At 39.8% G+C, this 11,428-nt stretch overlaps 1 long non-coding RNA gene and 1 pseudogene across 1 annotated transcript; both read right to left on the bottom strand.

Moving 5' to 3' along the window:
- Positions 1-642: 642 nt before the first annotated feature.
- LOC150056993 (calaxin pseudogene) lies at positions 643-3,045 on the bottom strand (annotated as a pseudogene).
- Positions 3,046-3,883: 838 nt separating this feature from the next.
- LOC150056992 (uncharacterized) lies at positions 3,884-10,898 on the bottom strand. The gene is made up of 3 exons (XR_016537026.1): positions 10,763-10,898; positions 9,755-9,897; positions 3,884-4,367 (listed from the first exon to the last, which is right to left on the bottom strand). It is a non-coding gene; the product is annotated as an uncharacterized LOC150056992 (long non-coding RNA).
- Positions 10,899-11,428: the final 530 nt, after the last annotated feature.

The following is an 11,428-nucleotide window of genomic DNA, read 5'->3' as shown; positions in this document are numbered from 1 at the left end:
AAACCCATTGTTAAAGATGGTGAGGGGACTGGGAGCTTGGTCTACTGGTAGAGTGCTTGCCTAGTATGCATGAAGATTGGGGTTTGATTCCTCGGTACCATATACATAGAAAAGTTGGAAGTGGTGCTGTGGCTCAAGTAGTAGAGCGCTACCCTTGAAGAAAGCCCAAAGACTGGCAAAAAAAAAATTGTATAAAGATGATGAGACCACAAAAATGGAAGGATCCTTGGTCACTGAGTCGTGGCTTTGTATCTATTAGGAATGCTAAAATCTAAAAATCTGAACTTAAAACACAAGCAGCAGAATGATTGTTCTACAGCATGTATGATTTAGATTTTTTTTTTTGGCTAGTAGCAGGGTTTGAACTCAAGTTCTTGAACTTGCTTGCTGTCCTGGAGCTCTGCCAATTGAGCCATACTAGTTTTGTTGCTGCTTATTTTGGAAATGGAGCTTCATGGGCTTTCCTACCTAGGCTGGCTTCAAATTGCAGTCCTCCTGCTCTTAACCTCCTGAGTAGCTAGGATTATAGACATGACAACTGGTACTTTTTTTAACCATAAAGTATAGAAATAAAATTATGTATAGTAGAAAATATGAACTATTCATAACCATAACTTGGAGTTCAGTCAAAGCCTTCTAAAATATCCTAGTTGGAAGAGATCCTACCTCTATGAAGCCATGGTATTTATATCAGTCTTTAACTATTTACTATATTCTGCCCTAGCTTTTTTAGTGTCAGGTAGGTTTATAGAACTTGATTTTCCCTAATCAGAATATAATCTCTCTGGTGAACAGGATTGTGATTTATTTGCTTTGTACTATATTGCTCACAGAAAACAGAGTTCTTTTCAAATAGCTGTTATAAATTGACTGATTTATTCACTGGAAGGCTCCTAAGATGTTAGATTTCCCCTAACATCGAAGTGTCTCTATGAGTTTTATAAGAATGAAGAGAAACAGTTCTGTTTCCTTCATCAATAAGTAGAGATTTTTGTCTGTTTTTTGTTTTTTGGTTTTTTTTGGTAGTACTGTGGTTTGAACTCAGGGTCTTAAAATTGCTATGCGGATGTACTATCACTTGAGCCAAGCTCTCAGCCCTGGCTAGAGGAGTTTTAAAAGGATAACTTAGAGCTTGATTTCCATATTTATGAGGACATTTTATAATTTTACTTTCTTTTGACTTAAATCTTAACTTTTCAGTTTTGGTAGTGTTGCTTCAGTGTTTTTTTTTAACATGATAATTTTATTGCCATGAAGTAGTGACACAAAGGGTTTGCATTCAACATGTCAGTTTATGAGTACAATGCATCTTTATCAGTGTCACCCCTTGTATCATTCTCCTCCATATCTCCTGAGTCCACCCATCCCCTCAAGTTTTCTCTGTTCCATTTTCACATATGCACATTGACATCATGACTGCATTCACTCATGCTTCCTTACTTCAATTATCTATCCCATCCCCCCTGGACCTTATTTGCCTCCTAACACCTCAAATACCAAATCCCTTGTATTTATTTTATTAAAAAGGAATTTCACCACTGGGATCTCCCCTTGCATATACCACTTTTTGGTTAATAAATTTGTTTGCATATGCAGATTACTTCCCAGACTGCACTATTTATTGAGCATCTATCCATTGCAGAGGACAGCTACCACAACAGATATAAAGATGTATATAGATAAAGTCCTTGCCCTCTATTGATAAGGCAAAGGCCTCCACATTAATGGGAATCAAATTGAAATCGGTTCTATGTATCTTCCATCTCTATTTCTTCCAATGCCTTAGGAAAAGATGCTTCAATGAAAAAAATGCCAGCATTATTGTTCTTTTCATATCATCTTAATAACTGTGGTGAAGGACACAGTTTTAATGATTTTCAATATATACCCCACTATTTTCTGGCATAAAACCTGAGTTTATCATGATTGGTGATTTTTATCATCTGTACATTATTTTAGTGGATCCAGAGATTTGATGATAGATTCGTGCTTCAACTGGTGGTTCCTGTGGTGGTAAGTTTTCCCAGCCATGCTACCTTTATTTTGCCAAACCAATATCTACCAAGACTCCTCTTGTATCCTGTGTTACTTGGCACCCCAAAACAAACTTATTTAGGAAGTCCCATCTTGGAATTCATTTGAATCTTTGAATACTTGGACTTCAAATTCCACGTGGCTCTTTGGGTCAGGCAGGCAAGGTCCAAAGGCTTCCAGCAAAAGATTCTCTTCTTGAACAGCTTTCTCATAGTCTGCAAAAGACAGCTTCCCATCGTGGTCGGGCTCCATTTTCTTAAGTGTTATTTCAACCAAATCTTTAATTCCCTCATCAGGGTCTTCCTCAGATGGTTGTTTGAGAAGGCTGTTCTTCAACATGTGAAACATTTCCTCTTTTGAAATGAAGCCATCACCATTCAAATCAAACACTTCAAAGCAATATTTCATCTTTTCTTCTAATGGTCCTCGAAGGAACAATGATAATCTATGAACCCATTCTGATACATTTATGGAGCCATCATTATCTTTATCAAAACCTCGAAATACTCTATCCATGATCATATCACCCGTCATTCCAAATGTTGTATGCAGGATGTTCCGAAATGCATTTCGATCGAGTCCAGCAGCTGAACCTGGCCGCTCCGTGGATTCCCCCACCAAGGTATTGAAAAGCTTTATGAGTCTCTTCACCTCAAATTTGTTAAAGTGCTTGTTGTTTTTAGTTAAGGTGTCTGTCAACTTCTGCAGCTTCTTTTGGTTCATGACGGGAACTCATGCGGTGGAGCCCCGGGGCGAGTGTTCCTGAGATGCACCTCCAAGACTCTCGGGGAATCCACCTACTTGCTTCAGTGTTTTTGTTAAAATATTAAGAGTTGTAACTGAAAACTTTAATTTAATGATGTTAATCACATAAGGATCAAGAACATCTTAAGTGAATCTTGTCTTTTTTTTTTGGCCATTCCTGGGCCTTGAACTCAGGGCCTGAAAATGGTCCTTGGACTTTTCTCAAGGCTAGAGCTCTACCACTTGAGCCACAGCACCATTTCTGGATTTTTTTTCTATGTATTTGGTACCAAGGAATCAAATCTAGGTCTTTGTGCATGCTAGGCAAGCACTGTACCTCTAGGCTAAACTCCTGGCCCGTGAATCTTGTCTTTTATCTTTAATTTTGTTCTATGTAGTATTCTAGTTCTTAGGCTTATCCTCTAAAAACTGGTGTGTGTGTGTTAGATTTACCAACATGCCTGTTTCTTGCACATTGTTTTATCTTTCATCCTGTCTTTCCTTCTGGATTATTTTTCTTCTACATCTAAACTGCATTCTCCATTTCTGTCAGTCAAGGTCTGAGCGAGAAATTCTTAGTTTGAAAATATCTTTGTATTTTCCCATTTCAACATATTTCAATGGACAGAGAATACATCAACAGGTGTTTTCATTTTGAAGACATTCTGTTATCCCTTGGCATCTAGTAGTCTATGGATTGTTTCTTTGTGGGTAAGGTTCATTCAGACTGTCTAGTGAGACTCAGACCAAAACTTCAAATAGTGTTTCTATACTAAATGCCTAAATATTTCTAAGTTAAAAATAAGCTACTTCCTATCCTGGAAAATATATGTTTTTAATTCTTAGTATCCAGGTGTTTCACAATGGAACTTGGCCAGGTATGAGCGATTGTTATACCTGGTCCTTGTTTCTTTGCTCCTCTTCCTTTTCAATTCTGGTCTGTAATAGGCTTCACCCATATACTTGCAGAAACTTTATTGCTAAATGCTGTATATTCACAAATAAATCATTGAGTACTTAGTGGTTCTGCAGGTGTTTGGTCTAGACTCTGGTGTGGAGCACAGTGGAATGTAGAGAAGAGGCCCAGACAGAAGTGTCTGTGCCTGTCAGGGCATGGAATTGTACTTGGAGGAAAGGGGTTAACGTTGTGGGGAACAGGGAATCTTTCTTGATTCTGCAATAACCTCCTTCATGATTTTCTCCTGTTTCCTCCTATTTCCCTTGGTTCTCCACTCTGGATCCAGAAAAAAGTTTTCAAAGGTCAATCCTCACCTTTTATTCTCGTTATAATCCCTTAAGTGTGTCCTATTACATGAGAATAAGGTCCTTTAGAAGGCTGAGTGGCACTCAAATATGATGTGCTCTTGGGAGAATAGCTTTGCTTTCAGGTGCTTTGCTTTCTGGAACACACACTTCCTCCTGTTCTTTACCTGGCTGACTTCAGTCCAGCCTATTATTCTTGGTTTAAAATCACCTCCTTTCCAAGTACACCTCCCAGTTGTTTGTTATCACTGCCATCTATCTTGTTCACTTCTTCCCGAGTACAGATCACAAATGTATTTTTCTTGTTGGTTGCCTTCTCCTCCTGCCTGTAATAGAAAGGGGAGAGATGGTCACAGACAAGATGCTGGAAAGCCAGCCATCTATGATAGGGAGATCAGCACAGGATGTATATTAGGAAGTGTTCTGACACCTGTGAAATGGAAGATTGCAGGACTGGGTTTAATCAGTGGATCCCTGCTGCCTAGAACTTGACTTTCACTGAGGCCATTCTCCTTAGCTGTCCACTGCTGCTCTTCTCCCAAAAGAGGAGCTCACAGTTCACAGCTTGTGCTAGCAGTTGGATTTTTACTTCAGTTGGGTTTTGGCTGCAGCTAGTTTAGACCTGAAAGACTGCTTCTGTGGATGGAAGGTAGTAGGATGAACTATGATCCCTGCTGCAATAGATACTCATCTTCTTTCTTCTAACGATTGATAGCACCTCCAACATGATTTATCTAGGGATGTGCTTCAGGCTCTTGAAACTCCTAGAAACTGAGGCCTTCGAGTCTATTGCCCACAGTTGTGAAGATGAGGACACAAATTCCTCAAGTGGTCACTGGGATTGATGACTAGAGGACTGCTGTTTTCACATCAGGATCCCACTCTCTAGTATTCTCCTCTTGGGGATATACCATGCAACTGGGAATGGCTTGGGGCATTACTGTATACTACAGTAACTGCTTTGTATGTACAGGGTATTGTCTTCAAGCTGCCCCTGCAGCCATGCTTTCAGCAGGCTGTTCCACTGCTTGTGAAACCAATAGCTTTGGATGCAGTGTCATGTGGCAGGCCAGGTCTAGTGGATTCCTTGGTCATCTGCCCACTACATCATCTCCTTTACTATTGAGTGAGTTTCTTGTTCTCATGCAGTAACATGTAGAATGCTGTGTGGGCAGATTAAATACAACATTAAATCTTGGTCAGTCACATTGACTGAGCCCCTGGAAGGCAGGAAAGGCAAAACCATAAGCAGGATACCTTCATACTCCTGTTAAAATGAATGGCTGAGCTGGGAGCATAGCCTAGTGGTAGAGTGCTCACTGAGCATGCATGGAGTCTTAGGTTCGATTCCTCATTACCACATTCTCAGAAAAAGCCAGAAGTGGTGCTGTGGCTCAAGTGGCAGAGCTCTAGCCTTGAGCAAAAGTGTCCAAGGACAGTGCCAAGGCCCTAAATTCAAGCCCCAGGACTGGCAAAAACAACAAAAAAATAATGGCTGCCTTTATACTACAGGGAAAATCCCATACGCTTAAATTCGCCATTATAGGACTGCTTGAGAGAGCAGTGTTGGATTTTAGCAATGGTTTCTGTGGGTGGAAGGTTGATTGCTTGGTCATAGAAGTATCAGATTAGCATTGTTGTGTGGCAGATCAGGTGCTCAGGCTCACAAGTAATCTGTCTTTTTTTCTATAGTGTCTTCACTGTCCATGAATCCATTCTGTGCATAGGTGTGGCTGAGGAAAAGGCTGTCTGATATGAAGGGGCTGGATCATTCTGCCTAGTTAACGCTCTTCAATCTTGGGTCTTGTGGAGGAATATATGGAAGAAAGTTTAGGCAGGAAGACAAGGGGATTACGCTAGGAACACCAGACCCCAGCCAATTCCAGGGGGAATTCTGAAGCCGGGATGACTGCAGAGTTATTCCTTGTTGAAGCAAAGAAATTAGATTCTATTTGTTGCAGACTGTCCTTCAGGGGACATGGTTATAGGTAGAGAGCGGTTTTTCTTAGCCAAGACAATCTCTGGAAAAGGCTGTCTTCGAACAGGCTTTCTATCAACCCAGAGAACAAATAATTCAGTCCTTTTTTTTTTTTTTTTTGCCAGTCCTGGGCTTGAGCTCAGGGCCTGAGCACTGTCCTTGGACTTTCTCAAGGCTAGAGCTCTACCACTTAAGCCTCAGCACCACTTCCAGCTTTTTTCTATGTATGTGGTACTGAGGAATCGAACCCTGGTCTTCGTGCATGCTAGGCAAGCACTCTACCACTAGGCCAAACTCCTGGCCCCAAATCATTCAGTCTAAAAGGAGAGATTGAGGACTTCAGAGTAGCACTCACAAAAGAGATAGACTATTTGATTCACCAATGTACACCAAGGGCTTTAGATCTTAGCCCACATGTTGTGGGCATTCTAAAGGTCTTTTAGAGTAAATGAGTCACTGCAGTGTCCTTGAGTTATAAGGTAACATCTCATCCTTTTATCATAGTATATACTTTAGCATTTAAAGGAAAACATGTCATACAGATCTAACAGTTACAAGTATGTAGCCACACATGCTCTCTTTCTGGAATAGATGTGTACAGTATTACTTTTTCTGAACCACTGACAAACATCTGTGGATTGTGTCCTTATATACTTGGTGTGCATTTCTCACAAATAAGGACAGTCTCAATAACAGCAATTCCCAAATATCACCTTATTATTCAGTCTATGTAAATTGCTATGGTTCTCCACAGATTATCTTTTATGGTCATTCGTGTGCGTGCGTGTGTGTATGTGTGTGTGTGTGTGAGAGAGAGAGAGAGAGAGAGAGAGAGAGAGAGAGAGAGAGAGAGAGAGAGAGAGAGAGACAGAGACAGAGACAGAGACAGAGAGACGGGAGAGGGGGAGAGGGAGAGGGAGAGAGAGTGAGTTTAAGAAGTGTTTAAGAAGTGAACTTGTTATGTAGCTCAGGCTGGCCTTAAAACTCTCAGTATTCTTTTCACCTTGGCCTGTTGGATGCTAAGATCACAATTATACTCCATCATAACCAGCCATGAGTTACATTTTGACTATCCTTTTTTTTTCTCTCCTCCTCATCCCCTTCCTCATTTCTTCTTCCCTCTTTCCCTCTTCCGCCTCTTTTTTTTGTAGGTTTTCCTCTTCCTCTTCTTTTTTTTGCAGGTTTCCTTCTACTTTACAGTGTCAGCATTTACTTTTGTTTTTCAGAAATTTGAATGTTTCACAGATACCATGAAACTATGGTTTTGCTTACAACAAAGTACAAACTCAAAATTTATAGCACTGGATAAAAGTCTAATTGGGTGTTTTAGATCCCTGACAAATTGCAGAATGTCCTTTTACACCGATGTAATCACAAAGGTAACAGCCTCTGTATTGTATTTCAGTTTTATTTCTGAGAAATAAGAAACTTTGAACTGAGTCATGTGGAAATGTTAAAAGGAAATGCTTGTACAAATAATTGATGTTTATAATAATACTTGATGTTTATAAGACAATAAACAGGTAAACTAAGAAAATGTTTGTTGGAATTCTCTATCGTTCTAGCAAATCATCAACCAATAAAAGGGGTCATGGGAACCCCCAGTTATAGCTGTTGGCATTTCATGAAGCTCCATGAAATCTTTAGGTCACACCTCAAGTGGAGGCCAGCTCTTCCTCTGTGGGATCTGACTTTTACTATAGACTGGGGGTGTCAGATGGGTATTGAGATGTGGGACTCTCAGTGTCCTTTGGGAAACTGTAAAATGTGTGAAAAATTCCCCATATTTTGGCAGGCTAAAGGGTTTTGAGTATTACGAGTGTAAGGAAACATTGGGTAAGTGTAATAATAAGAAAAATAAACTCAATCAGCCCAGCAAAGACTTTGTCTCAACTGCACTACAGTATGAGACTGTCCCACAATCACGGCTATCGTTCTTTCCACAGCTGTGAGACCCACATCTTGACTGCAAATTCCTTACTGTTGATGATCACATTTCGTTAGTCTCATTTTACCTATGACAGTCCCTGTCCTCCTTTTTCATTTTCATAACCTTTTTTTTTTTTTTGGGGGTCATGGGGCTTGGACTCTGGGCCTGTGCACTGTCCCTGAGCTTTTCAGCTCAGGGCCACCTGACCCTTTTGAGCCACAGCCCCACTTCCCATTTTTCTAGTGGTTAACTAGAGACAAGAGTTTTCAGCTCTGGCTGGCTTTAAACCTCTATAAGATCTCAGCCTCTTGATTAGCTAGGATTACAGGCATGAGCCGCCACATCCAGCTATAAACTTAATTTTTTTTAAGGAACTATGACTATGAGAGTTCTTGTTTTCCATTCTGTTTGCCTCATAGTGTCATCTAATCTGTCCCACACGATTTCACCTGTAATGTCCACACTGGTAAGTTATTCCCCATCAGGAAATAGTCTTGCTACCTCCATTCCCTCCCCTTACAGAGGATCACCCTGATTCAAAGACATCTTGGATATATATGAGGAAATTTTTTTGTGTTGGTCACAAAGCTTGAACTCATGCCAGGTCATTGTCCCTGAGCTCTTTCTCCCAGTGCTAGTACTCTATCACTTTGAGCCATAGCTCCACTTCCAGTTTTCTGGTGTTTAACTGGAGAGCCTCATGGATTTTCTTGCTCAGGCTGATTTTGAATGGTGATCCTAAGATCTCAGCTTCCTAAGTAGCTTAGATTATGGGTGTGAACCCATAATCCCCTGGTATGGAAAAATTTTTGACAGTTTCTCCCTAAGTCTCTATTATGTTTTCTCTCATTACGTTCCCCTTCATTTTGCTCAGATTATTTATCCCATCTATCAAAGCAGAAGTTGTCACAGAAGTTTGATGACTGAAAATAATTGTGACATGTTTACTGTAGTATGTTAAAGGAAAATGAAGATGTAATAAAATGTAGTCTGTCATTGTCATGATTCCATCTGAAAAATTCCCAACCAATCACGATGATTCTTAAAATTATCTTGTTTTTAGTTCAGCCACTCTGGAAAGCAGTGTGGAGGTTTCTTAAAGAACTGAAAACAGACCTTCCCTACGATCCCACCATACCACTCCTGGTCATTTATCCTGAACATCATAACCCAGGATATGATAAGGACACCTGCTCAGCTATGTTCATCTCTGCACTATTCACAATAGCTAGGCAATGGAAACAATCTAGATGCCCTACTGCAGATGAATGGATACAAAAAATGTGAGATATATATATATATATATATATACACACACACATACACATATAGACAGACAGACAGACACACACACACAAAACGGAATTCTACATAGCCAACAGACAAGATAAAATAATGGCATTTGCAGGGAAGTGGATGAATCTAGAGAGAATCATGTTGAGTGAGACAAGTCAAGACCAAAGGAACAAAAGGCACATGGTATCCTTAATATGTGGCTATTAGATCCAAACAGTACAAGAGCAAGGACTCAATATTTGCATCAATGCTATGGACATGGTACTGGAAATATAAACACAACTACAGAGACATAAAAACCTATGACTCTATAGATACAATGTTTTATTTAATAAATTAATATGTATCTATGACATACAAACCCTCAGCCTAATGTTAATTATGTTCTAAAATCTAAGTGCCAGTGATTATATATAGAGATTCCTTTCTTGAGTACTTGTTTGTTAAACATGTCATTTGAAATATGCTATAAAAATCAATGTTAATAAATTCTTTAATAAAAAAATTACCTTTTGAGATTAGCAGGCAGATTCCTGACTGTGCATTATCTTACCAGGTAAGCAATGTTATAGTGACTTGAACTTCTTTCCTTAGCCAATACACAATTTGGCTTAAGGTGCTCTGGCTTGTTTTTCTCTTACTCTTGACCAACCTAAGAGAAGGAATAGAGAAGAAAAGGTGTCTATGTCTGTTCTCTCAGCTGTTTTCATTCTGAGAAGAAATTATAATCAAGTCCATAGAAAAGTAACTTAAACCCGTTTTAAATTGGTTTTCCCAATGTCAAGAATTTAGTGGTGGCTTGTAAAACTTGCATTCCTAAGGAGCCTTGAGAGAATTTCTTTGCAAAGATAATTCAGCTGAAAGGAATTGGGACCTCTTTGGCTAACCTAGATTGATCCTGAAAAGGGAGAAGCACAGTGAACAAGGGGAGAGAACAAGAGAATGTTGTAACTTTTATCGATTGAGACCTGACTCTCGTTTTGTCAGCTGTAGGGCTTGAGCTCTGTCACTAAGCTCTTCAGCTCAAGCCCAGCGCTCTACCACTTGAGCCACAGTGCCATTTGCACTTTTCTGGTGATTAATTGGAGATAAGAGTCTCTCAAACATTTGTGAATGGACTGGCTTTGAACCGCAATCGTCAGATCTCAGCCTTCTAAGTACCTAGGATTACAGGCATGAGGCACTGGCACCCAGCCTAAGACCTGACTTGAAATTAATTCTAAATTCCCTGGAGTGACCAGAATCACTTTATTTTCCATTCCATCTTAAATCTTCCATTATTTCTTTATGTTTTAGCTACTTAAGAGGGCTGAGATCTGAGGATTGCAGTTTAAAGCTAGCCCAGACAAGAAAGTCCATGAGACTTATCTTCAATTAGCCATTCAAAAGCTAGAAGTGTAGCTGTGGCTCAAGTGGTTGGGAGCCATCTTTGCGTGAAAAAGCTAAGGGATAACATCCATGCCCTGAATTCAAGACCCAGTACTGGTGAACATGAACATGTACATATGCACACACACACGAAGAGTGGCTCTGGACTAGGGTTGTAGCTCTGTGACGATATTTGTTTAGCATTCCTGAAGTCCTTGGCTCCAGCCTCAGAATCCCCAAACGAGCAGAAGTGTAATATCTTGCTCTCCCAAGATGCTCAAAGGATGATGTCTAAAAAAAAAAAAAATAGGTAATGAGCACTCAAAACATATTTGATGACTGAAACTTTGAGATTCTGTTTTTATCCCCCTCAAACATGTTTCACCAAAGTTTCTATCAACTAAAAGAAACGTATTTCAGTTTCTCAGTAATGTAGACCTCTATTCACTAAACAACTACTCTGGTCAATCAACTACTACAATTCACACAAATGAGTATGGTCTAGCCACATGTCGGTTACTCTGATAAATACAGAGACTCCTATTTCAAAGAGTTTATAATAGTAAGAAGGAAGATGGTAGACAAGTAGAGAAGATGGACATTCCCTGGCAATGCAAGACTATGTAGTGAGCTTGAAGTCAAGGAAGAAACTGTAGCAGAAGTTCTTAACTAACTTCAGGTGCTGAAGCTGTGGAATCTGGAAGGAGGATGAAAAGACAAGAGTAGGAGGTATTTGAGCTGGATTTTGAAAGACGAGTAGGAGACAGATGTATACTTTGGAAGTTGTTAAAGCAAGAGTCAAGACAATAAATGGT

The sequence above is a fragment of the Megascapheus bottae genome, chromosome 11 (genome assembly GCF_031878675.1).
Source record: "Megascapheus bottae isolate mThoBot1 chromosome 11, mThoBot2.hap1, whole genome shotgun sequence".
NCBI classification, from domain to species: Eukaryota; Metazoa; Chordata; class Mammalia; order Rodentia; family Geomyidae; genus Megascapheus; species Megascapheus bottae.
Note: the sequence above shows the minus strand (reverse complement) of the source record. Positions and strands in the feature narration are given on the sequence as shown.